This window comes from Peromyscus maniculatus, chromosome 8 (genome assembly GCF_049852395.1).
Source record: "Peromyscus maniculatus bairdii isolate BWxNUB_F1_BW_parent chromosome 8, HU_Pman_BW_mat_3.1, whole genome shotgun sequence".
Lineage (NCBI taxonomy): Eukaryota > Metazoa > Chordata > Mammalia > Rodentia > Cricetidae > Peromyscus > Peromyscus maniculatus.
Genome location: NC_134859.1, coordinates 50509020 through 50535523, shown reverse-complemented (window position 1 = coordinate 50535523; position 26504 = coordinate 50509020). Strand labels below are relative to the sequence as shown.

The 26504-nt window shown below is 38.6% G+C and overlaps 1 protein-coding gene and 1 long non-coding RNA gene across 3 annotated transcripts in view; one reads left to right on the top strand and one right to left on the bottom strand.

Moving 5' to 3' along the window:
• Dnah9 (dynein axonemal heavy chain 9) overlaps positions 1-26504 on the top strand; it is a 356165-nt gene that overhangs the window by 222155 nt on the left and 107506 nt on the right. The window lies entirely within an intron of this gene.
• Positions 1078-24315, bottom strand: LOC143266883 (uncharacterized). Its single transcript, XR_013041690.1, has 2 exons — positions 24180-24315; positions 1078-1296 (listed from the first exon to the last, which is right to left on the bottom strand). It is a non-coding gene; the product is annotated as an uncharacterized LOC143266883 (long non-coding RNA).

The window sequence follows — 26504 nt, the reverse complement described above, 5'->3', positions numbered from 1 at the left end:
TGACTTCTAGATTACACACAAAAAGGGATATCTGTATACTCCTGCTTTGTTCACTGATATATATATATATATATATATATATATATATATATATATATATATATATATATATATATATATATTGGTTTTTCAAGACAGGGTTTCTCTGTGTAGCTTTGGAGCCTGACCTGGAACTCACTCTGTAACCCAGGCTAGCCTCAAACTCACAGAGATCCACCTGCCTCTGCCTCCCGAGTGCTAGGATTAAAGGCGTGCGCCAGCATCAAAAAAATTAACATCTTTCTTTGTTGTAGAATATTATCTTAAGGTGTGTTACTTTTGTTTATATTGAATTTGTTTAACTCTGTGAAGCTGTGTTACTGTGCCTGTCTAAAACACCTGATAGTCTAATAAAGAGCAGAACGGCCAATATCGAGGCAGGAGAGAGAAATCAGCAGGGCTGGCAGGCAGAGAGAAGAAATACGAGGAGAAATCTGGGAAGAGAGATCAAGGAAGAAGTAGCCAGAGAAGGAGGAGGACATCAGGGGCCAGCCACCCAGCTACACACCAAACCACGGAGTAAGAAACCAAGAAAGGTATACAAGAATAGAAAAGGCAAAATCCCAGAGGCAAAAGGTAGATGGGATAATTTAAAGTTAAGTAAAGCTGGCTAGAAACAAGCCAAGCTAAGGCTGGGCAGTCATATTTAAGTATAAGCCTCCTTGTATGATTTATTTGGAAGCTGGTGGGCACCCACACACACACACAAAGAGCCAAAACAACCAACTACATTTTTTAAGATCTTTCAACACATGGATTGCACTTCCTAAGATGGTCTGGAGCAAATATAGTATATTTACTGTGCTACTTTCACAGTCATCTACCTTTACTGAGGCTCTGCCTCCTCATTGGCCAAGAGGAAGCAGTGATGATATAAAGTCCCCCCGCCACATTGTTATAATGACTAGACAAGATAATATATGAAAACTAAATAATCAATAACAGCCACTAGGAAAAACTTTGTTGCTGTCAATATTGTCATAATCCACATAATCATTTCAATTTCATAAAACCAGAATGAAGCAAACACCCATAAACTCTCTGGTTGGTTGTTTAGTTGATAGATGGGTAGATAGAAAAAAATACGGAGTGTAAGTCAATAACCCGAGAAGTGATAGACTCAAATCATCCTGGATCCCTCTGCCACAAAGGAGGTGAAATGTGTGTTTAGTCAATGCCTTCTGCAGACAGCATGATAGGTCGATTCCCCTTCCTAGCTGTCTGGAATGGCACAGTTTCTTCTTCCATTTAATTTTCCTACAACATAGGGGAAGGTGGAGATTAGCAGGCTCTTTGTTACACATAAATAGATATGTCAATCTATTAGAAAGTTTGATCTATGCTATTTTTACAATATACCCAGGATCCAAATGCTTGAATAATCTCTCCTGCATCTGCTTGATGAAAGCATGTTCATCTTCTGGTGGTGTGTACCTCTTTGCCTCAGTGTAGTCTCATAGTGATCTGAGATCTTCTCTCCCCTTTATTAAACACTGACAAATTATAAGGGCGTGTGTGCTTATGGGGGTTATGTATATGTCTATGTGGAATGATTAAGCTAATTATATTACTTGCCTCAATATTTAACAATTTTGTGCTGATAAGATTTGAAATCTATTCTATTCATACTACAAAAATGTATATCCCTTAACTATTAACTATATATTTACCACAGTGGGATAGATCTCCAAATGCTGATGCTTTGGCATTAAGCCCTCCATACTACCCTAATCCATCTGGTTTCTGGCAGCCACTGCTATATTCTCTACTTATGTGAGCTTAACTGTTTTAGATTCTACACATAAATAATGTCATGTGATGTTTGCCTTTCTTTGGTTTATTTCATGTAGCATAATGTTTTCCAATTACATCTGCCTTCTCTCAAATGAAAAATTTTCATATTACCCACTTCATCTCCTGGTGGGCCTTGAGTTTTTTCTTACTATAGCCACTGTGCATGGCACAGTAGTGAACATGAAGGTGCAGGCATTTCTTTGGTGTCCTGATTTTAGAGCATTCAGGTAAATACCAACAAATGAATTGTTGGATGATTCAGTGATTGTTGGGGTTTTTCTGAGACATCTCTGTGTTGTTTTCTATAATGTCTGTGTTATTCTACATTCCCATCAGGAGTGTACAAGGGTTCCCCTTTCTCTATGCCCTCGTCAGAGGACTCATCATCAAATCGTCTAAGAGGCTGGGGTGAAGTGCATTCTAGCTTGTGTTTCCCTAATGAATGCTGAGACTCATAGCTATGAGCCATTCACATGTCTTCACTTAAAACTATTTATAACCCTTCACCTTTTCTTGCATGGATTGCTTCTATGGAGCTGCTTGACATCTTTGTGGATTTTAGATGTCAGTTCCAAATCAGTGTGTGGGTTACAGATATTTTCTACCAGTCTGTAGATTTTCCCCTTACTCTATTCTTTCTTTGCCATGAAGAAAAAACTTTTTAAATAATCTATGTCCATTTTTGCTTTTATTTTTTGCATGTTTAATGTATAGTATAGTGTAGTGTGTAATTTCTAGTGGTTTTACAACATCAAGTCTTAGACTTGAACCTGTAATGCATTAGGAGTTGTTTTTATATGTTGCCTAAGTATTCTGTTTCAATCCTTTGCATTTGAAGACCCAGTTTTCTCACATTGTTTATTGGATGAGATGTATATTCTTGACATCTTTATCAAGAATCAACTGCTCATCAACTAGTAGATTCAATCCTGGGTATTTGGTTCCATTGGTCAAATTGTCTATTTTTATGCCAGTATCATGTGGTTTTAATTAATATCACTTTGAACTCAGGCAATAAGATGCCTCCAGTTTTATTCTTTTGGGGTTTGTGATTTGCTCTATCTGTAAATCCATATATACTTCAGGTTCAGCTCTTCTATATCTATGAAAATTGCATTTGAATTTTGAAAGGAATTGCACAAAATCTGTAGATCACTTTGAGTAGTGTGGACATTTTAACAATGGTAACTTTTTCTAATCCATGATCACATAATATCTTTTCATTTATCTGTGCCTTCACTACCTGTGATTGTATTATATTTTTCAGTGTCCTTCTCTCTTACCTTCTTGGTTAAATTTATTTCCAAGTGTTTTGTATATTTATTGTAAATGGGATTTGTGGTAGTTTCGATGAGAATGGCCCCCATAGGTTCATGTGCCCAAATGTTTGGTCCCCAGTTAGTAGAACTGTTTGGAAATAATGAGAAAGTGTGGCCTTGTGTCATTGGGGGTGGGCTTTGAGATTTCAAAAGCTCACATCAAGCCTGTGTGTGTGAGTGTGTGTGTGTGAGTGTGTGTGTGTGTGTGTGTGTGTGTGTATGTGTACTACCTGTAGATCACAGTATAGCTCCCAGCTACTTCTTCAACATCATGCCTGCCTGCTGTCATGTTCTCTACCATAAATATAATGGACTAACTGCCTGAGACTGTAAGTAAGTCCCAATCAAATGCTCTCTTCTATAAGTTGCCTTGGATATGGTGTCTCTTCACAACAATAGAACAGTAACTGAGACAGGATTATTCTCTTGGTTTCCTTTTTGGAGCAGTCATTGTAAATGTGGAGAAATGCTGCTGGCTTTTGTGCGCTGACCTTCTTTGTCTCCTACAACTTTACTGGCCTCTTGGTAGTTTCACCAGTTGATTAGTGGATTGTTTAAATTCTATAGATGGTATTGTCGGCAAACAGCAACAGTTTAATGCATCCTTTCCTTCTTGTATGCCTTTTATTTCTTTGTTACTTTATTTCTCCTACAAGGACTTGAATTCCTATATTGAATGAGAGTGATTAGATTGTCTATCATTTTCATCTTCCAGACTTTAGGAGGCAGGATTTCAGTTTTCCTTCATTGCACATAATGTTAGTTGTAGGTTTACTTTATATGGAGTGCATCCCTTCTTATTGTCATGGTGTGCTGAAGTGCATCCCTTCTACACCTAATTTGTTAAGTGTTTCTGTCATAAAACACTTGGATATTGTTAAAAACATTATTAATGCTTTTCTACATCTAAGAAAAGACTCTTTGTCCTTTAATCTGTTAGTATTATTGAACCAGCCTTGCATCCCAGGGATAAATCCTGTTTGATATCAGTGAATGGTCCTTCTAAAGTATTGTGGAATGAAGCTTGCTGACATCTTGTTGAGGACTTTTTCATCTTTGTCCATCAAAGATCTTAGGCTATTGGGCTATAGTTTTCTCGTGAAGTCCTTTCTGCCTTTGGTGTCAGACTAATGCTTGCGTCATAAAGGAACTTGAAAGTATTTCTTCGTCTGTGGTTTTGAAGGTTTGGAGGGGGCTGTATTTTATTTTTTTTTTAAGAAGAGTTTACAATATGTTGCTGTTGAGTCATCTTTAAAGATTTTGTGAGATTCATCACTGAACCCACCAGGTTCATTTACTTGATAGAGAATTTTTAGAACTGATTTAATCTCTTCATTCATTATCAGTCTGTTCAGATGCCCTATTTCTTCATGACCCACTCTTTTATGTGCAAATTTGTCAATGTCTCCTAACTTATCCAACTTGGAGGACATGACTGTTCAGGGTAGTCTCTTATGGTCCTTTATATAAGTAGTCCTTTTTACACCAGGAGTGTGATCCTCCATTGATTTCCCTTTGTGTTCAAAATACAGTCCAAAGTAGTCATCATGACTGCAAGGCACTATGGAATTTTTCCTATGATGCCTCTTTTGTCACAGGGACTGTTGTTTGTCTTAGCTATTCTCCACTGCCCATAATGACCTATCTCTGTACCTCCATTATTCCACCCACAGCCAAGAGTTCAGAATAAACGTGTGAAATGTCCATTCCCTGGTCCTTTGCTCTTCTTTCAAGTGTTTTCTCAAATTACTAACAAATAAAAATATCAGTTTCAGAAAATTAAATTATCCATGAAAACATATAATCCAAAGCAATATTAGTAATTAATTATATACACATAAATGCTAACTGAAAATTTTATGTCATTATTTGGAGAGAAAAATCACTAAAGGTAAGAAAATAATCAAAACCAATGTTTGAAAAGGAAAAGAAAATAGGTGCACAAACATGCTCTTTGTTGATAAGGTGAAGTATGGAAGTAATAGCAAAGTAAAGTACATGTGGTAGTCTCTGGCAGCAACAGTCAGGGTGTATGGGCTTGCATCTGTTCTTAGTCTTCTCCTATTAAGGTTTATAAGCTGTGTGTATATGTAATCCACAATGGAAAAAAAAAATTTCAGTGGCTTGAGAGCATGGATGAAAGCAGAGCTAACTGCCCCGATCAGGTAGGAAATGGAAAAGAAAGCCTATCAGGCCAATATTATTAGGGTGGAAGCTATGGTAAGAAGGGCTATCCCACTTAGGAAAGACTATTTGCAAAAATCTGGGACACAGTGTGAGTGAGCTGCTGGTATAGAAGTAGGTGGGTCTGATGCTGATAAGACAGGAGAGGCTGTAAAACTGAGCCAAGCAACACTAAGATTTACCAACAAGGAGTGTTTACTCTCTCTCCAGGTAGCAAGGAGTGTTTACCTTCTCCAGGTGGCAAGAGTCAAATGGCTCTTTGATTGATTGATTGATTGATTGAATGATTGATTGATTGTTTTGATAGAGTAAGATGGACGAGGTGGTCCATGTGTAGTTTTAACTAAAACAAACACTGCTTCATAATCTGGAGGGCTCCTGGGTGTTATCCCCAAACCCTTTAGCATTCCCAGGACTCTGGCACTTAAGAACCATTTCCCTGTTTGCTCACTGTTCTCAGAGATAAAAATAAATCTTTAGCCAATGCATAAACAATACCTGTAAATCAGAGCTCAGAAGGAACTGCATAGTCTATCTCCATCATGGCAGTTTTATTTTGCTTTTATTACTCAGATGAAATAAATCCAGTGTAACTTTCCCTGCCTTGGTTTAGGAGTATTTTATCTTTTAATGTCATGGCCTTTTCCCCTCCACAGAATTACCTGTAATTTTCTGTTTCCCTTGCATTTTTACAGTGAATTTATTTTTATTATACATATAATATTCAGTGGCTTTTTTATCACTAAATAATTCAAATGGCAAAGAACACACAAGGTCAAATATAAAGTCCTTCTCATTTCCCATCTAGCCACAGCTTTCTCCCAAGAGGACCGACCCCCTATAACAATTCAGGGGTCTCCATCCTAGCAATTCTTCATTCATTCATATTTCTGGAAACACATATAGAATATATTATATTTTGGCTAGGTGTAGTGCACACCTATAATCCCAACACTTACAGAGCAGAAGCAGAAAGATTAATGAAAACTCAAGGCCAGGGCTACATCGAATGTTCTGGCCCAACTAGAGCTATAAAAAAGAAGTATGGGGCTGGAGAGATGGCTCAGAGGTTAAGAGCACTGACTGCTCTTCCAGAGGTCCTGAGTTCAATTCCCAGCAACAACATGGTGGCTCACAACCACCTGTAATGAGATCTAGTGCCCTCTTCTGGCCTGCAGTCATACATGCTGTATACATAGTAAATAAATAAATCTTTTACAAAATGGAAAAAAAGGAAGTATGTAAATATAAATGCAAGTCAATGATACTAACTTAATTTCTCTTTTGATTGTATATGTTTGAGGTATGAAACATGATGCTTTAATATCTATAATGAAATAATTAATCAAGGAAACTATCAAAGCCATCATTTCACATGCTTCTAGTATGGTATGTGTCTTAATTTTATGCTCCTATTGCTGTGATCAAAGACCCTGACAAAGGCAACTTAAGGGCAAGGGGATTTCTTTTAGCTCACAGTCCCATGTGACAGTCCATCATAGCAGATATCAGAGTGGCAGGAGCTTGAGATGGCTGGTCACAAGGCATCTATAGTCAAGATGGCAAAGAGCAAGGAATGAATGCTTGGTGCTACTCATCTTGCTTTCTCTATTTAATACAGTCCTGAATCCTGTGCCTGGGGAATGGCCCTGTCCACAGTGTGATGGGTCCTTCCATATCTATTATTATAATCAAGATAATTCTCCACAGGCATGCCCAGAGGCCCACCTCCCAGGTAATTCTAGATTCCGTCAGATTGAAAATTAACACACTACTCATCTCCATTAGTTAGGGTTTCTATTGAAGTGATAAACATCATAGCCAAAAGCAACTTGTAGGGGTGGAGGGAAGGATAGGTATTGCACCCTAGGACTCCAGGATCACCCTCCATCACTGAGAGGAGTGAGGGCAGGAACCTGGAGGCAGGAACCAATGCAGAGACCATGAGGAGGGCTGCTACCGGCTTACTCACTCATGCCTTGCTCAGCTGCTTTTTTATGACATCCAGGACCACTAGCCCAGGGGTAACACCACCTACTATAGGCTGGACCCTCCCATATCAAACACTAATTAAGAAAGTGCATTACTAATTTGTGCATAGGCCAGTCTTACAGAGGCATTTTCTCAATTGAGAGTCTTTCTTTCCAAATGACTCTAGTTTGTGTCAAGTTGACATAAAACTAACCAGCACACCATCACAGTGACTGCAGGTGTTAAGAGCACCTGAGCCGGGCGGTGGTGGCGCACACCTTTAATCCCAGCACTCAGGAGGCAGAGCCAGGCGAATCCCTGTGAGTTCAAGGCCAGCCTGGGCTACCAAGTGAGTCCCAGGAAAGGCACAAAGCTACACAGAGAAACCCTGTCTTGAAAAACCAAAAAAAAAAAAAAAAAGAGCACCTGAAACTTACTTTCGTGGTAAATTCCCTATGAGAGATACACAGACAGACAGAGAAGACACATGTTTTCTTGGCTATAGAGAAAAGGGATCATTTACACTCTGATATCTATGTGACTGAAAAGTAATGTATATGGATCCCCAAAAATAAAGCAACTGAAAAAAATTTTATTTCCCTTGTGAGATGGAAACAACCTTGTCTATCAGCAGGTAAATGGATTAAATATTGATTCCGTGTATGCTGAGTGACATAGGCAAAGAAAAATGATTTGTGATCTCACCTGTGTATAGAATCTTTTATTCCCCCTCACAAGATGATTTAATGTGGGTACCTATCATGAAACTTCATTTAATACATGAGAATGTCCCATGTTTGACTTACTGTATATTTTATTGGTTCATCTATTATTGAGCACTTAGGGTTTGTGTTTGTTTTTGTTTTTGTAATGAAAACATTCTTATACATCGTATTTTAAACTGCAAGTCACTTTGGGATCAAATAAGTACAGTTCTTTGGTTGAACAATGTGACAGGCTGAATAGCATCCTTTCCAAAAACATCCAAACTGTAATCCCTGGGACGTGTGAAATGTTACCGCATGTGGAAAGAATGGTTCTAGAGATACAATTAAGCGAAGGACCATAGGGCGGGAGATTATCCTGGCTAGTCCTGGTGGACTCTGCACATAATCACAAAGATCTGCAGAAGTGGGAGACAGGAAAGTCGAAGAGAGAAAGTGCTGTGTGATGGGAGAAGTGGGGAAAGATGGTGTGATGCAGGCCATGAGCGTGAGAACCAGGACAACGGTTGAGGAGCATGAGAGGCATGGAGTGTGTTCTTACAGCTTCACGGGGAGCCAGCCCTTCCAGTATTTCATTTCCATGTTGTGCTTCCAGAACTGTAAGATAGGAAATCTGGATGTTTTCAAATCACTGAGTTACAGAAGCAATAAGAAACTCTACATGTTCTTTTTAATAAATACCGCCTGATTTCTGTTCAAAATGGCTGCTCTTGTTAATACTTACAAATACAGATCGTCCCTACTTCTTTGCTGACCTTAGATATTTTCATACATTTTAGTGTTCCTCAAATGAGTAAAAATTTACTTTCAATTTGAAACAGTTTCACTTATGATGCATGGCATATATTCACATACTTAGATTTTTCTTCTCCATTTGCTAGTAAGAGTTTTGGCTCTTTTTCTTTTTTTTTTTTTTAACTTTGGTTTTGAGATTGCAATATAAGTACAATATTTGTCTCTTCCTTTTGTTCCTTCCAAACTCTCCCATATATCCCTCCCTCTCTCATCAAATTCCTGGCCTCTTTTTACACTAATTATTACTGCATGCATATCTGTATTTTTCTATACATGTATATATTCCAAGTTATAACCTGTTGAATCCATGTAATCATACTTGTATGTATGTTTTCAGGGCTGAGCATTTAGTACTGGACAACAAATTTCTGTGTTCTTCCCTAGAGAAAGACTATCTTTCCTGTTCTCAGCTTTATTCAGTTGCCTATAGTTCTTTGTGTAGGATTAAGGCCTCATGGGCTTTTCCCCCATCCAGTTTGGCATGCCTCCATTGTCCTTGTTCAGCTCATGTTTGAATGGTAATGTTGGTGAGACTTTATGGGTGTAGTTTCTGATGTTACTAGGAGACACAACCTCACAGCAAACTCCCTGATCCTCTGGCTCTCAGAATCTGTCTGCCCCCACTTTCACAATGTCCCCTAGGCTGTAGGTACAGAAGTGTTTTGTAGGTTGGGACTGGGCTCCACAACTCTGCTTTTTGATTGGTTGTGGTTTTCTGTAGTGGTCTCCATCTACTTCAAAGAGGTTTCCTTGATGAGGGGTGAAGACTACCCTTATCTGTGGGTGTAAGGACGCATGTTTATAGATTGTTGTTAGAGATTATGCTGGTTTAGTAAATTAATGGTTGTAGATTCTCCTCCAATAATCATAACTTCACTAGCCTGAAGAGTAGGCTGGGTTTCCAGTACCCGGCATGGTTTCTCTCTTGCTGAATGAATGTGAAGTCCAAATCGAGAACTGTTGGTTACCATAAAGGTATGCATGCCACTACTGCACTCTTGCGATTATCACGCCATGCTGGTTATTGGTGTGTTTCATAGGCATCATAGCTGAGTAGGACTGTTGGTTGCCGCCTTCCTTTGGAAGCTTTCATAAAAGCCAGTCCTCAAGGAAGAGGTGTTCAGGTCATCTCCAGCTCAAGGGTATTTGGGCCCTTTTTCTAAAGTATATGATGTCTTCAACTATAGGGACTTTCCTTCCACCTCTGGGAGGGGGTAACCAAGGACAACAGCTGTAGGCTGTGAGTTTGGGGAATCATACCATCTGCAAACAAACCTCTTCTTTCCCTATGTGTATCCTTTTAGTTTCCTTCTCTTGCTTTATTGCTCCAGCTAGTACTTCTAGCTCAATGTTGAAAAGTAATGGGATAGTGGGCATCCCTGTATAGTTCCTGACTTCAGTGGAATCGCTCCAAATTTTTCCCCATTTCAGATGATGTTGGCTGTGAATTTCTTGTATATAGCATTTTCTGTATTGAGGAATGTTCCCTGTACCCCTGCATTCTCTAGGACTTTTATAACAAAGGCATTTTGGGGGGATTTTTGTCTAAGAATTTATCTTCATCTATTGCTATAATCATGTGATTATTTTACTTCTAGTCTGTTTATATGGTTTATTGCATTTATTGACTTGTATATGTTGACTCATCCCTGCACTTCAGGGAAAAGCCAAGTTGGTCATGGTGTATCATCTTTCTGGTACATGTTTTATTCTGTTTTCAAGTACCGTGTTCTTCCTGATTTTTTTTTTCATGTGGGCACTTAGAGCTATAAATTTCCCTCATGGGACTGCTTTCAATGTGCCCCAGAGGTTTTGTGTTGTATTTTAATTTTCACTTAGTTCCAGGAAGTTTTTTCTTTCTTTCTTTCTTGGTTTCTTCTTTAATCCATTCATTATTCAGTAACGAGTTGTTTAATCTCCATGAGTTTGAAAATTACTAGAGGGTTTTTCCTCTCAACTGTAAGTTTTATTGCATTGTGGTAAGATAGGTTACAGGAAAGAATTTCAATCATTCTGAATTTGTTAAGATTGTGTGTGTGTGTGTGTGTGTGTGTGTGTGTGTGTGTGTGTGTGTGTATGTGTGTGTGTGTGTCCCAGGATGTGTTCTATTTTAGAACACATGTGCTGCCAAGTATAATGTGTATTCCCTGGTGTTTGAGTAAAATATGCTGTAGATATTTATTAACTCCATTTGATGTATGATGTCAAATAACTCTGATGTTTCTTTTTTACTTTATACAGATGACCTGTTTGTTGTAGAAAGTCAGGTATTGAAGTCATCTAATATTAATGGATTGATGTTAACCTGTGTCTTTAAATCCAGTAGTAATAGATTTCAATTTTTTTATGAAGTTGGGCACCCCAGAGTGTACATGTATGTTTAAGACAGTAATGTCTTCTTGGTTAACTGTTTCCTTGATTAGAATGAAGTGTCCATCTTTATCTCTTCTTATGAGTTTTAGTTTGAAGTCTATTTTCTCAGATATTAGAATAGTGACTCTTGCTTCCTGGGTCCCATTTGGTAAGAGTACTTTTGTCCATCCCTTTACTCTAAGGTGGTACCTATCTTTAAAACTAGCATGTATTTTTCATAGGCAGCAGATAGATGGATTTTTTTTTTGTTGTTGTTTTTTTTAGTTTTTTGAGACAGGGTTTCTTTGTGTAGCTTTGCGCCTTTCCTGGAACTCGCTTTGTAGACCAGGCTGGCCTTGAACTCACAGAGATCTACCTGCCTCTGCCTCCCAAGAGGCAGTATTAAAGGCTGGTATTAAAGGCGTGTGCCACCACCGCCCAGCGGATTTTTTTTTTTTTATCCATTTAGTCAGTTTGTATCTTTTGGATGGAGAATTGGTGCCATTAATATTTAAAGTCTTTATTCAAATGTGTGTGTTAATTGTGGTCAGGTGTTGGATTTCAGTGGTGATATTTGTGTTCTCCATGGTATTTTGTGTTTTAATAACTGTGGCTTTGTACTTATTTCCAGAGTTTCTCTGCTATGCTCATTCCTCTCTTCAGCCCAAAATGTTGCTTTCTGTATTTTCTTTAAGTTTGGTTTTTTGCATATAATTTTTTTAGGATGCTTATGCCGTGGAAAACTTTTCTTTCTCCTTTAATCATGGCAAATAGTTTAGCTGGGTGTGTTATTCTTGATTGGCCATTAGTCTTTTAGAATTGGAATGCATTGTTCCAGGCTCTTCTGGCTTTCAAAGTTCCCATCGAGAAATCAGCTGTTATCCCGAAGGGTTTTCCTTCATATATGGCTTTCAGTTTTCTTCTTGCAGCTTCCAACCTGCTTTCTTTGTTATATATACTTAGTGTTTTAATGATGATATGCCATGGGGATCTTCTTTTAGTCTTGTCTGGTGATCAGAGGGTTTCTTGTATTTGTTTGGGTGTGTCTTTCCTTAGTTTGGGGAAGATATTTTCTATGATCATGTTGAAAATCTGGCCTGTGCCGTTGACATGGGACTCATCTATGCCCGTAATTCAAAGCTTTGTCTTTTTCATATTGTCCTGTATTTCCTGCATGTTCCTCACCCGTGTGTTTTTAATGCTTCACAATCCTTTCTTCTTTGGTCTAGGTCGTCTACTTTATCTCTGAGACCTGATATTCTGTCTTCTGCCTGCTTCATTCTACTTGTAAGGCTTCCCTTGGACTTTGCTAGTTGAGTTGTTGGGTTTTTCAATTCCATCTTCATCTCAGCTTGAGTCCTTTTCCCTGTTTCTATCTCCTTATTGAATTCTGGTCTCAATTCATCTTTGTCATTTCCATTAGCCTATGTCTGTCTTTTCTTGGGCATTACTCAGGTGTTTCTTCTCCCTGGGGTTTTTTCTCCTTGATTTCACCGAGCTGTTTCTAAGTGTCTTCTTTAAACTCCTTGAGTTCTTTAGTCAGTTTTTTATTGTTCTTTTAAATTCTATATCTTGGAATTCATCTAGGTAATTCTCATTGGCAAATATATCTACAGGACTGATAGGCTCTGGAGAGAAGATACTGACTTGATCTTTCATATTGTTGATATTTTTGTGATGAGATCTGGGCATGTGGACTTCCTTTGTTCTGAGTTTGTTATGGTCAAGGTAAGTTGGACAAAAGAGAAGATGTGGGGGCAGGGATGGTCTAGAGGTTGGAAGTGGCTTGTATGACATGAGGTCATGTGGATAGAGGGGAATGGGCTGGTGTACAGGATGTGCTTCCTGTTCTAAGCATGGATTATAAGAGTGGGGTCTGTCTGGGTGGAAAGGTTGGATATCACATGGGAAAGTCCTGTGGTTTGGGGGATAGGTAGGGAGGATCTTGGCCAAAGCCTAGAGCTCCTTTGCACTGAAGTCAGGGAAAGCCAGGCTAAGCTGGTACAGTGGTGGTGGGATTCAGGCAAATTCTGGTGGGTTGTGAAAAAAGCATGGATGGGGAGATCAGGGTTGTTCACAAGTGGGACCCTGGACAAGGATGTGGGAAGTCTGGCTACCTAGTGAGGTGGTGGAGACAACCCAGAAGGGATCTATCGGTAGTTGCAGATAGGGCAGGTCCTGCAGATGCCTGGAGCCTGGCTATGGCATAAATGGTCCATTTTCTCTTGAGATAATTTTTCTTCATCCTAGTAATTTACACTTATTGTTCTGAAATTGTGTCTATTAATTCTTGGTTATTCTCATTGCGATATTCTCTTTCAGTCCATCATTTGGCTTTTAGCTTATTAATAAGCAATATTAAAATGAATTTTTATGCTCAAATAATTTTTGGAAACCCAGCTTAGCCAAATTAGGCAGCCTTCTTTCCTATTGGGCTTTTCAGGGCTCTTATTATGGCAGAAGACTAATCCTAAAAGTGATAGACATCATATAGTAAAATGAAGCCTCTGGTTAATTTATGAACAGTCATATGAAGCCTTATGAAATGCTAATCATGTGAATCCAGCTAGTCAATCAAACACCAATATGCCAATAACTGGTACCATACATTAAGCTACTCATATAACCGTACCCAGTCATATACCTAAGAAGAAAAGCTGGGTAGTTGTTTTGAGAAATGTCAAAAATGACTGCATTTGCCATTTCACTATTGCTATGATAATACACCTGACAGAAACAGCATAAGGGAGGGAAGTTTGACTCATTTTTCAAAGCCTCAGTCTCTTGGCCCCTGTACAGACAGATCATAGCCATGGAAGCATAGGATAGAGGAGAGCTATTTGTCTCCTATCCAACCAGAAGGAGAAAATGAGACAGGAAATGATAATATACTCCCAAGGACCCACCCCCAGGAGTCTATTATCTCTATCTCTATCACCTTGCCTCCTAAGATTCTACAGCTTCAACAAATAACATCACTATCTAGGGCCAAAGCCTTCAAATCTTGAACCTTTGGGGTAGGGAGAATGCTACATAGTCAAACAGTAACAATGGTGTTTGATACAATTCAACAACCATTACTTAGCAAAACAGGAATGGCAGGGCATTTGGATATATTGCTAACAGAAAGCAACTAACCCAACCCAAGGACAAAGCACCTACCAACAGGGCATGAGACATACTCCCATTATCATAGGAAAAGTACAACAACCCCCCTTGCTACTATTACTAGAAAGAATTTGTCCTAGATTCTTATATAATGCAATAATAAATAAAAATATTAACTGCATATGTATTATGGGATAGCAGATAAATGTGTTATTTTTCATAAAAGTTATAGAAATATAGTAAAGCAAATAAAAGGGAGTGGATGGGGTCTTATTATAAAATAAATTATAAGATGTAATAGATTTTTTTTAATATCAGCAGTAGCCAGTTGGAAAACAATTTCAAAATAACAACCAAAATATAACATACAAATAAGTGTAAGGAAATTGTTGAAACTGTGAAGAAAGCTGTACCTCATCTTTGAAGGATTAAGAAATGATGTGAACAAACTCATGGATCAAGCCTGAAAATGCAAAAACTACTCTTACTGTCATCGTTCCCCCAATTTATTCATAAGTTAAATATAAATCTAATTGAAGTCCAATTTGGTTTTTAGCTTGTCTCATTAGAAGTTCATATTTTTCAATCACTTTCATAACCTAAATGTTCAACAACATGAAACTGGCTAAATTATGATACATCCAAGTGAGAGAAGAGTGCATTGCTCATTTCAAATCATGATTTATAAAATAATGACATTAGAAGTTTGACACTTGCAGTTAAAAAAAGCTTTAAAAATAGAATGATTAATATGTGTGTGTAAGTCTGTGTGTATATAGGTATATTATATATAGACACATATATAAAGTTCCAGAAGGAGGAGGAATGTCAGACTAACAGAAAGACAGATCCAAAAGCCCTACTGGCGAGAATATCCCAGGGCATAAATATCTTTTATTAGTGAAGCTATGATTGCTCTCATTTTTGTCTTTGCTGAATTTTCCGCAGTGTACCCTCTTTTCATGAAAGAACAAGTGTTGCCTTATAAAATGCTGACTGACACATAAGAAAGAAAGAAAAGCCTAGAATAAAACTTTGCCTAAGTTTCCAGCCCAGGTTTTAAGTTTGTGAAAGCTTTCTTTGAATAGAAACAAAGTACAATGTCATTGAAAAAAATAGTGCTAAACTTGACAACACCGGAACTTTAACCTGTTGTAGAGCACAAAATACCATAAAATTTAACAAGAAACTTGCAACATGTAAGAGAAAATGTACAGAACCTTTACACATAAAAAGCTCTGAAACTGTGTTGGGAAGCATCCCTGTACTGTACACCTCTCCTCTCTATCACCAATCACATCAGTTTCCCCACTCTGTTGTCCCCATGGCCCACAAGACTGGGTTGTATCAATGGATTGCCTTTGTCCTCCAGCTTCCTTTGACCTTGGAAGAAATGAGTCCAGAAAGTCACTGGGAGAAGAACAGCCATGAAGATACAGACATGCTTTCCTTCAGCCCCAGCTTTCCCACAACTGAAGGCCACAGCTGAAGGGTATAGATCCCTCCAGATTCCTAACTTACATCCGTCTACGCAGCCGAAGCCCTAAACCATCCTATTCTCCTCTCTTCCCTTGACAACTTCAGTAGCCTGACTTTCATATCCACCTCCCTGCTAGAAGTTTTCCTACCCCACATCAAGCTCTCAAAACATAAATCTGATCATGTCATCCCTGCCTAAACCCTCCAACTTTCTTCCTGTTCAACTGAGAATAAAGAAAACTGATGCTTTTATAAGCACCTAGTGCCAATGGTTACCTGAACCTCAGTTGCTGTGATTGGCTGAGTTCCAGCTGCATTTATAAAAAAAAATTATTATTCAAGAATTTCATATATTGTGCCGGGCGGTGGTGGCGCACGCCTTTAATCCCAGCACTCGGGAGGCAGAGCCAGGCGGATCTCTGTGAGTTCGAGGCCAGCCTGGGCTACCAAGTGAGTTCCAGGAAAAGGCGCAAAGCTACACAGAGAAACCCTGTCTCGAAAAATCAAAAAAAAAAAAAAAAAAAAAAAAGAATTTCATATATTGTATTGTGAACACCTTCATCCCCTCTGCAATCTCCTTCCATATCCACCCTCCATTCCATACCCACTCAACTCTGACTTCATCTTTTTTTAAACCCACAGAATCCCATTAGTGAAGCTTATATACTCTTGGTATGTGGTCATCGACCAGGGACTGATATATTAGATATAATGGGGGCCACAACCTTAAAGAATAATAACTCTCGCCGGGCGTTGGTGGCGCACGCCTTTAATCCCAGCACTCGGGAGGCAGAGCCAGGCGGATCTCTGTGAGTTCGAGGCCAGCCTGGGCTACCAAGTGAGCTCCAGGAAAGGCGCAAAGCTACACAGAGAAACCCTGTCTCGAAAAAAACCAAAAAAAAAAAAAAAAAAAAAAAAAAAAAAAAAAAAAAAAAAGAATAATAACTCTCTCTCATCTGGAAGCTATTAATTACCAGTAGCTCTTAAGCTAGGAGTGGGACTTTGTGGTCCGCCCGCCCCTTACTTGGATATTTGTCTGTCTTGAGCTTATACAGGTCTTGTGCATGCCATCATAACCCCTGTGAGTTCTTATGGGCAACCTGCCTTTTATGTCTGGCAAACACTTCTTACAGTCACCACCACCTCTGGCTCTTATAATATTTTTGCCACTTCTTCCAAAATGATCCCTGAGCCTTGGGAGGTGGGTGTAATATAGATGTCCTATTCAGGGCTAAGCCCTCCATAGTCTGTTAATCTGAACTCCTTGACCAGTTGTCAGGAAAGGGTCATCTCTATTGGAGTTGCTGAACAGTGAGATCCCATAGACTCCAAAACATCACAGGTTAGTGCCGTTGCTCTTGGTTACCCTCCAGAACTTGATGGTAAGACCTTATTGCAGCAGACATCACATATTTGAGTCACAAGACATGGAGCTCAAGATGGTATTGACATGGAAGCTTCATCTCTTCTGGCTTTCATAGTGCTAGAATGTACTATGTACTCTCAAGGGAGAAAAGTAAGCATCAGTCTTACTTAGCTGTGAATGCTGTGAGCTATGTCTTGCCATCAGGTCATTACTGATGGCAAGATATACTGACTGGTAAAATAGTGGCACCAGTGACACAGGAGTAACCAACCACTTTCTGATTGTCTGTAAGGCCCACTCCACAAGATGAAATCTCTATCTGGCACAGTTATCAGGGCCAAGAGCATATGAGTAGACAGGTCATGGGCCCCAGGGGAAAACCTACTATTACTCTGCTAATGGGACATACTATTAAACCAGCTCTTAAGGATTTTTCATTAAAATGTTTTTAAAAGGAAGAAAATGTATAGAATCACTGGGGAATATACATACCCACATACACATATGTAAATGAAATAAATCAATGTTTAATACCATTTTGCCCTATCAATTAAAATTAAAACATGCTATTCAGTGTTGGAAGAATGAGAATGTACATAGGCTCCTTCAAATACTTAAAGCTGGACTGAAATTTCTGGCAATAATTTTATAATATCCCTAGGGAGGTAGCTCAATCTATAAGTTACTAGGCTTGTACAGTGTTAGCCTTAAAAATACAAAGACCTAAGTTTAGTCACTATAACGTAAGTTTTTAAAAAGCTGGTCATGAAGTACACACTTGTTATCTAAGGACATAACATTAAGAACTGAATGATGTTCCAAAATCTGATTGAGTCTGGGTTACCTCACTCAGGATGATTTTTTTTTTTTTACTAACTCTATCCATTTACCTGCAAATTTTATAATTTTGGTTGGGTTTTTTTTTTGATAGCTAAATAGTATTCCATTGTGTAAATGTACCACATTTTCATTATCCATTCATCAGGTGGTGAACATCTAGGCTGTTTCCAGTTTCTAGCTATGCTGAATAGAGCAGCAATGAACATGGATGAGCAAGTGTCTCTGTAGTAGAATTTAGAGTCCTTTGACTGTATGCCCAAGAATGGTATAGCTGTATCTTGTGACAAATAAATTCCCAGCTTCCTGAGGAACTGCCAACACTTATTTCCATGGTGGCTGTACAAATTTGCACTCCCATCAGCAATGGAGAAGTGTTCCCCTTTTTCTACATCCTTGCCAGTTTCTACAAACTGTCACTTGTTTTATTGATCTTGGTCATTTTGCTTGGTGTGAGATGGAATCTCAAAACAGTTTTGATTTGCATTTCCACAATGACTGAATATGTTGAGCATTTCTTCAAGTATTTCTCAGCCATGTGTTTCATCTTTTGAAAATTCTGTTTGAATCTATACACCATTTTTAATTGGGTTGTTTTATTTTTAATTGGGTTGTTTTCTTGATTTTTTTCATTCTTTGTATTAACCCACTATAGGATGTGTAATTGGTAAAGATCTTCCCATTCTGTAGCCTGCTGCTTTGCCTGAATGATGGTGTCCTTTGCTAAAACTGAAGCTTTTCGTTTTCATGGGGTCCCATGTATCAGTGCCTGTGCTATTGGTGTCCTGTTCAGAAAGGATTTTCCTGTATCAATGAGTTCAAGACTATTCCACACCTTCTCTTCTATCACATTCAGGGTATCTGGCCTTATGTTGAAGTCCTTGATCCACCTGGAATTTTGGTTATGGTGATAAATGTAAATCTATTTCCATTTTTCTACATGCAATGTCCAGTTTGACCAGTACCATTTGCTGAAGATGTTTTTTTCAATGTGTATTTTTGGCTTCTTTACCAAAAATAGGTGTCTATAGCTCTGTGGACTTGTGTCTGGGTCTTCAATTCTAATCCATTGATCAAAGTGTCTTTTTATGTAAATACCATGTTGTTTTTATTCCTATAGCTCTGTAGTATGACTTAGATCAGGGATGCTGATCCCTCCAGCAGTTCTTTTATCATTCAGAAATATTTTACGTATCCTGAAACTTTTGCTTCCATATGAAGCTGATGTTTTTTTCAAATTGTATGGAAAATTGCTTTGTAATTTTGATGGGGACTACATTGAATCTGTAGATTGCTTTTGGCAGGATGGCCAATTTTATTATATGAACCTTGAGCATGGATCTTTCCATCTTCTTATGTCTTCTTCAGTGTCTTAAAGTTTTTGTTATATAAATCTTTCACTTGCTTAGTTAGCATTATCCCCAAGTTATTTTTGAGGCTACTGAGAAAGGTACAATTTCTCTGACTTCTTTCTCAACCTGTTTGTCATTTGTACATAGGAAGGCTCCTGATCTTAGTGTGTTAATTTTATATCTTTCTACTTTGTTGAAAGTGCTTGTCAGTTGTAGAAATGCCCTGGTGGAGGTTTTTGGGTCTTTCATATATAAAATCACATCATCTGCAAATAAAGATACTTTGACTTATTCTTTTCCTATCTGTATCCCCTTGATGTCCTTCAGTTGTCTTATTGATCTAGCTAAGATTTCAAGTACTGTATCCAATAAATATGGCAAGAATAGACGACCTTGTTGTGTCCCTGGTTTTAGTGAGAATGCTTTGAGTTTCTCAGTTTTGATTTTGGCTGTCGGCTTGCTGTAAATTGCCTTTATTATGTTGAGATATGTCCCATGTATCGCTAGTCTCTCTAGGACTTTTGCCATGAAGGGATGTTGGATTTTGTCAAAGGCCTTTTGTTCAAATAATGTGATAATAATGTAGTTTTTGTCTCTGTCTATTTATGTAGTAGATTATGTTTATCAATTTATGTGTGTTGAACCATCCTTGCATCTCTGGGATGAAGACTACTTGATCATAGTATATAATCTTTTTTATGTGCTCTTGGATTCAGTTTGCAATTATTTTATTGAGAATTTTTGCATCTCTGCTCAAAAGGTATATGTCAGTAATTTTCTTTCTTGTTCTTCATGTGGTTTAGGTATCAGGATAATTGTGGACATGTAAAAATAACTAAGAAATTTTCCTTCAGGTTCTATTTTATAGAATTATTTGAGGAGTGTTGACATTAATTCTTCTTTGAATATCTAGTAGAATTCTATGCTTGTTTGGGGAGGGAACTTTTAATTATTGCTTCTATTTCCCTAGGGGTTATAGATCTGTGTTGGTCTGAATGAGGATGGCCCCTATGGCTCATATATTTGAGTGTTTGGATCCCAGTTAGTGAAACTATTTGGGAAGGATTAAGAAGTGTGGCCTTGTTGGAATAGGTGTTGGAGTTCCTTAATGGAAGAAATTTGTCACTGGGGGTGGACATTGAGATTTAAAAAGCCCACACCAGACACAGTACTTTGTCTCCTTGTGCCCCCGCTTCTCTATATAACCTGTGGACCCTATAAGCTCTCAGCCACTGCTCCAGAGCCATGCCTGCCCACTGCCATGATGTTCATGAACTAATAATACTCTATAACCATAAGTAAGCCCCTAATTAAATGCTTTCAGTTATAATTTGTCTTGGTCATGATTGCAGAAATTTTATTCTATGCTTTTATTGAAAATATTTTCTGTGCCTTTAACATGAGTTTCTTTTCCCTCCTCTATTCTTATTATTCATAATTTTGTCTTTTCATAGTGTCATAGATTTCCTGGGTGCTTTGTACCTCCTCACAGAATAAATAGAACAATAACTTAGACAGACTCTTTTTAAGTTGCTTAACTGGTCTTGATTTACTTTGGTAGGTCATATATATATATATATATATATATATATATATATATATATATATATATATATAATCAAGAAATTCATTCATTTCTTGTGAGTTTTTCAGTTTAGTGGAATACATATTTTTAAAAGTATGTCTTTATTATTCTCTAGATTTCCTTGGTATCTGTTGTGATGCCCCCCTTTTCATCTCTAATTTTATTAATCTGGATCTTCTTTATCGGGTATTTTAGATAATTTATCTAAGGGTTTATCAATCTCATTGATTTTCTCAAAGAACCAACTCTTCTTTCCTTTGGTTCTTTGTGTTGTTTGTTTGTTTCTACTTTACTGATTGCAGCCCCGAGTTGGATTAGTTCTTGCTTTCTACTCATTGGGGGTATTATGTTTTCTTTGTGTTCTAGAGCTTTCACATGTGCCAATAAGTTGCTATTATCTCTCCAGTTTTTTATGTAGGCACTCAGTGCTATGAAGTTGCCTGTTGGATCTGTCTTCATGTGTCCCATAGTTCTGGGAATGCTCTGTTTTCATTTTCATTAAATTCTAGAATTTTGAATTTCCTTCTTGATTTCTATCTTGATCCATTTCTCCTTCGGGAGTAAGTTGTTCATTTTCCATGAGTTCGTATACTTTCTATTATTGTCAATACCTAGTTTTGGTCCACAGTGGTCAGATAAGATGCAGAAGACTTTTTTAATTTTTCTTTTATCTCTTGAGATTTGCTTTGTGTCTGAATATACAGCCAATTTTGGAGAAATTCCATGAGCTGCTGAGAAGGTACAATCTTCTGTGTTTGGGTGAAATGTTCCGTAAATGTCTGCTAGGTCCATTTGATTTATGGCTGTGTAACTGCAGCATTTCACTGCTTAGTTTTGTCTAGCTGACCTGTCAATTGGCAAGAGTGGGATATATTGAAGTCGCCCATTACCACTATGTGAGGGTCAATATATGATTTTTAGCTGTATCAGAGTTTCTTTTTTGAACTTGGGTGCCCTTGTGTTTGGTGTGTGAATGTTTAGAATTGAAATATCCTCTTGGTGGATTTTTCCTTTGTGTATGTAGTATCCTTTGCTATCTCTTCTGATTATTTTTCATTTGAAGTCTGTTTTCTCAGATATTAAAATGGCAACTCTGGCTTGCTTCTTAGGTCCATTGGCTTGGAATATATTTTTCCATCCTTTTACCCTGAGGTGATATCTATCCTTGATGGTAAAATGTTTTTCGTGGATGCAGTACAAAGATGGGCTCTATTTCCTAGTCCAATCTGTTAGTCTGTGTCTTTTTACTCGAGAATTGAGACCATTGGTATTGATAGTGATCAGTGAGCGGTATTTATTGATTCTTCTTATTTTGTTGTTATTCTATTGGTATTCCCCTTCTTTTGATTTACTCTTCTGGGAATACTTATTCCTTGTGTTTTCCTGGGTATGGTTAACCTCTTCAGACTGAAGTTTTCCTTCTTGTGCCTTCTGTAGAGCTGGATTAGTGATATATATATATATATATATATATATATATATATATATATATATATATATATATATGCTTAAATTTGGCTTTATTATTGAGTTTTTCTTTCTCTATTATGATTGATGGTTTTCTGGATGAAGTAGTCTGGACTGGCATCTGTGATCTTTCAGAGCTTCTGAGAATATCTGTCCAGGCCCTTTTGGGATCTCCACTGAGAAGTCAAGTGTTATGTTATTCTAATAGGTCTGCCTTTATAAGTTACTTGGTCTTTCTCTTGCAGATTTGTATATTCTTTCTTTGTTTTATATATTTAATGTTTTTATTATTACATGTCATAGGAATTTCTTTTCTGGTCCTGTCTATTTGGCTCTCTGTATGCCTCTTGTACTTTGATAGACACCTCCTTCTTTAGTTTCAGGAAATTTTCTTCTATGATTTTCTTGAAAATATTTTCTGGGCCTTTAACCTGGGCTGCTCTCTTTCTTTATCCTTATTATTCTTATAGATTGTCTTTTCATGGTGTCCAAGATTTCCTGTTTTGTGTGCAGATATTTTTTGGGAGATTTAACACTTTTTTGACTGAGGTATCTATTTCTTCTGTCTTGTCTTCAATGCCAATTCTATCTTCCATGTCTTGTACTCTGTTGGTGAGGTTTACCTCTGAATTTTTGTTTGACTTCCTAAATGTTTTATTTCCCGCTTTATTTCATTTTGGGTTTTCTTTAAGGGTTCTATTGTAGCTAGAGTTTTCCTGCCTAACCCACAGTCAGTACAAATCTGTCACCCACCAGTCCCTCAGCCACTCAGACCCAACCAAATAAACACAGAGACTTATATTTACAAAGTGTATGGCCATGGCAGGCTTCTTGCTAACTGTTCTTATATCTTAAATTAATCCATTTCTATGAATCTATACCTTGCCACGTGGCTCGTGGCTTATCGGCATCTTCACATGCTGCTTGTCATGGTGGCAGCTGGCAGTATCTCTCTGACCCAGCCTTCCACTTCCCAGAATTCTCCTCTCTCCTTGTCCTGCATATACTTCCTGCCTGGCCACTGGCCAATCAGTGTTTTATTTATACAGAACGATATCCACAGCAGTTCTATTGCTGCTTTCATGTCTTGAACTGTCTTCATTATTATATTCTACTTCTTCCTTGTGTTTTCATAGACTTCATTAAGTAATTTATTCAAATCCTCTTTCACATCCTTGACCATATTCATAATTGCTAAATTCATAATTTGAAATCCTTGTCTTATACTTCAGCTATATTGCATTTCTCTTGAGCTATTGTAGTAGGTTTATTGGGTTCTGGTGGAAGCATATTATCTTGATCATGTTTGTGGTTTTGTGCTGGTGTCTAGACATTTGGAGTTAGGATGATGGAAGTGATTCTGGCTGTTGACATCTGGTTTGTCTTTGTTGGGGATGTTCCATTCTTTGGTTTCTGTTGCTGCCTTTGGATATTATGAAAGTGTGGTAGCTATGGGTTCCCTCATAGGGAGTGCTTCTGAAGGTCGGTGGGTAGCAGAGAAGAATAGTGATGGGTGGGCTAGGAGAAAAGGCTGAGAGGGGCTGTGGGAGAGACAGATAGGGGGATCCTTCCTGTACCAAGAGATGGGATTGCCAGGGAGTTGGGGATGAGGCAGGAGGGGACCAAATATACCTAGAGAGATAGAGATGGAAGGGCAAAGTGACCCTGTGTCTGTACCAAGAGTTGGAGACTCCAGTAAATGGGGTTGAGGTGGAAGGAGAGACACTGCAAACAAGATGCTACAGGGCTGAGAGCAGGACTGGAGAGATCATAATGCAGGATTGGAGGGATAGTGATATCACCTACCTGAGTCCCTTCCAGGGTGGCCAATGGGGGTTCCTGGTAGAAAATGTTTCTGCATGCTAGAGGCTAATACAAGGAGTGAGGATGGTCTGTGTGGGAGGGCCAGGAGGGCCAGCTTGGTGGAGCTAAGCTGGCAGAGTCCCCAGGGAATGGAGGTAGGGTGAGAGTAGGGGCACCTGAAAACAGGATGATTTTGGGGTGGGGGCGAGATAGGAGAGGTTGCAATGGCGGGAAGGAAGGATAGTAAAAATTGCCTGTCTGAGTCCCAGCCCAGCGTGGCTACTGGGTCCATGTTCATGCCATGGCCTTCTGATCTGCTGATTCATCAGCCTGCATCCATCTCCTAAAGACCTCTGCAAAGCTGTTCCTCCCCACTCCTTACATCTTGGCTGGAAGGTTGGGCCTCAAACAGACCTCCCAGACCTTAGCTACAATGGAATCCTCACATGCCAACAATTCTACGGCCCATCAGTACTGGGATATGTGGTTTTTCTCTCACTATGAAAGGGCCAGCAAGATGGCTCAGTAGATAAAGGCACTTGCTACCAAGCCTGACCACCCAAGTTTGATCCCTGGGACCCACATGGTGGGAGGACAGAACTCACTCTCACACGTTGTCTGCATGTGCTACCATGGCACATGGACCCATACACATACATACACAAACAAATGTTTAAAATGTTTTAAAATATAATAATCAAACTTATCTCTTCAATGTTTTATTCACTTGAATGAGTGATAGGATTTTGGTTTTCTTATTTAACTCATCCCCCATCTTTAACACTCAAAACTATGCCTGACACATCCAAAATAAATATTTATTTAACCCAAGGATAGGCATATACATTGATTTTTTTTAATTTATTTACCCATTCATTCATTTAACAAAGACTTATTGATTTCTCTTTGTGTGCTAGGCAGGGATGCAGTAAGATTCCTACTTCTGGGAAACATAGATTCTAGCAGACGCTAGAATGAGCCAAATAATGCTATTTTATCCAAAGTAGTAAAACCTAACAGATGCTATGAGGGAAAATGTGGAACAGAGAAACAGAGTGCTGGGCAGGCAGCTGGGAGGGGAGGTGAAGGGGCCAGATGGTTTCTGTGATACAGAAGGTGGCATAGCTCACTTAGTCAGAAAGGGGGTACAACAAGAAGGTTTACAGCAACCACAGCAGTCATTTCTCCAAATGAAGGGCCAGGCTTCTGATGCCATAGTGGTGAGGATTACAAATATTTTCCTCCACTGACTTAAAGATTCAAAGGGCAAGAGAATCAAGGTCTAAGCACTCAGCCAAGTTTAATTGGAAGCAGACACACACACACACACACACACACACACACACACACACACACACACCAAAGAAAAGGAGGTGCTTATAATAAAGGCCTGTCGTTAACATTAACAAACATTAACGTTAACAGTTCTCTAGCAGTATTTACAGTACTCTAATGATGTTTGACTCCTGCCCCAGTGCCCCAGAGAGAGATGGATTCCTCTCATCTGTCGTATGAGACAGAAGTGGAGTGCAGCCAAGTGCTCCTAATGTGTGTTCACTGAAAATAGTGTCTACTTCCTCCTGAGAAATGTTCCTGACAACCTCGTGTTCTTCCTAGTTATGCTAGAGCTGTCTGCCCTGTGGTGACTGGTTTAAGACCCATGCCTAACTAGACAAGATCTTCTCCTTGTCATTTTCAAGTGTTGACTTCTTGTTGGAGGAAAAGCCTTTTCCCTTCTGCTTGCAAAGCTAAGGATGTGAGCCAAGCTGCCATTACTCACTCACCTGATTCAACCATTCTATGTCCAATTAGATGAATGCCTGCTAGAAAAGTTTCTTCTGAGCAGAGGAAACCGTGTTCTTAAGAGTTCCACAGGGGTCCCTGTTATTAATGAGGAAGATTATAGTGGATCAGCTAGGAAGAAATGATAATCATTTCGATTACAGTAAGTTTTCTGAAGAAAATCACCATAATACTGTGTAGCTCGAATCTGAAAAGGTTTATTAATAAAAACAAACCTGGAGCCAGGTATTGGGGTGAACACTGAAAGATCAGAGAAACAGAACAAGCCACAGCCAACCTCACCTTGCCAATTCCTCAGCTGATCTTGTTTCCTCAAACTGAAAGCTTCTGAGTCCTCACCCAAATGGATCTCAGCTGAACTACTGCTAAAAGCTAAAAGCTTAAAAAGGCTCTAGTTCCTGGTCCTCGTGCCTTATATGCCTTTCTTCTTCCTGCCATCACTTCCTGGAATTAAAGTTGTGTGTCACCATGCATTGCTGTTTCCAGTATGGCTTGAACTCAGAGATCCAGACAGATCTCTGCCTC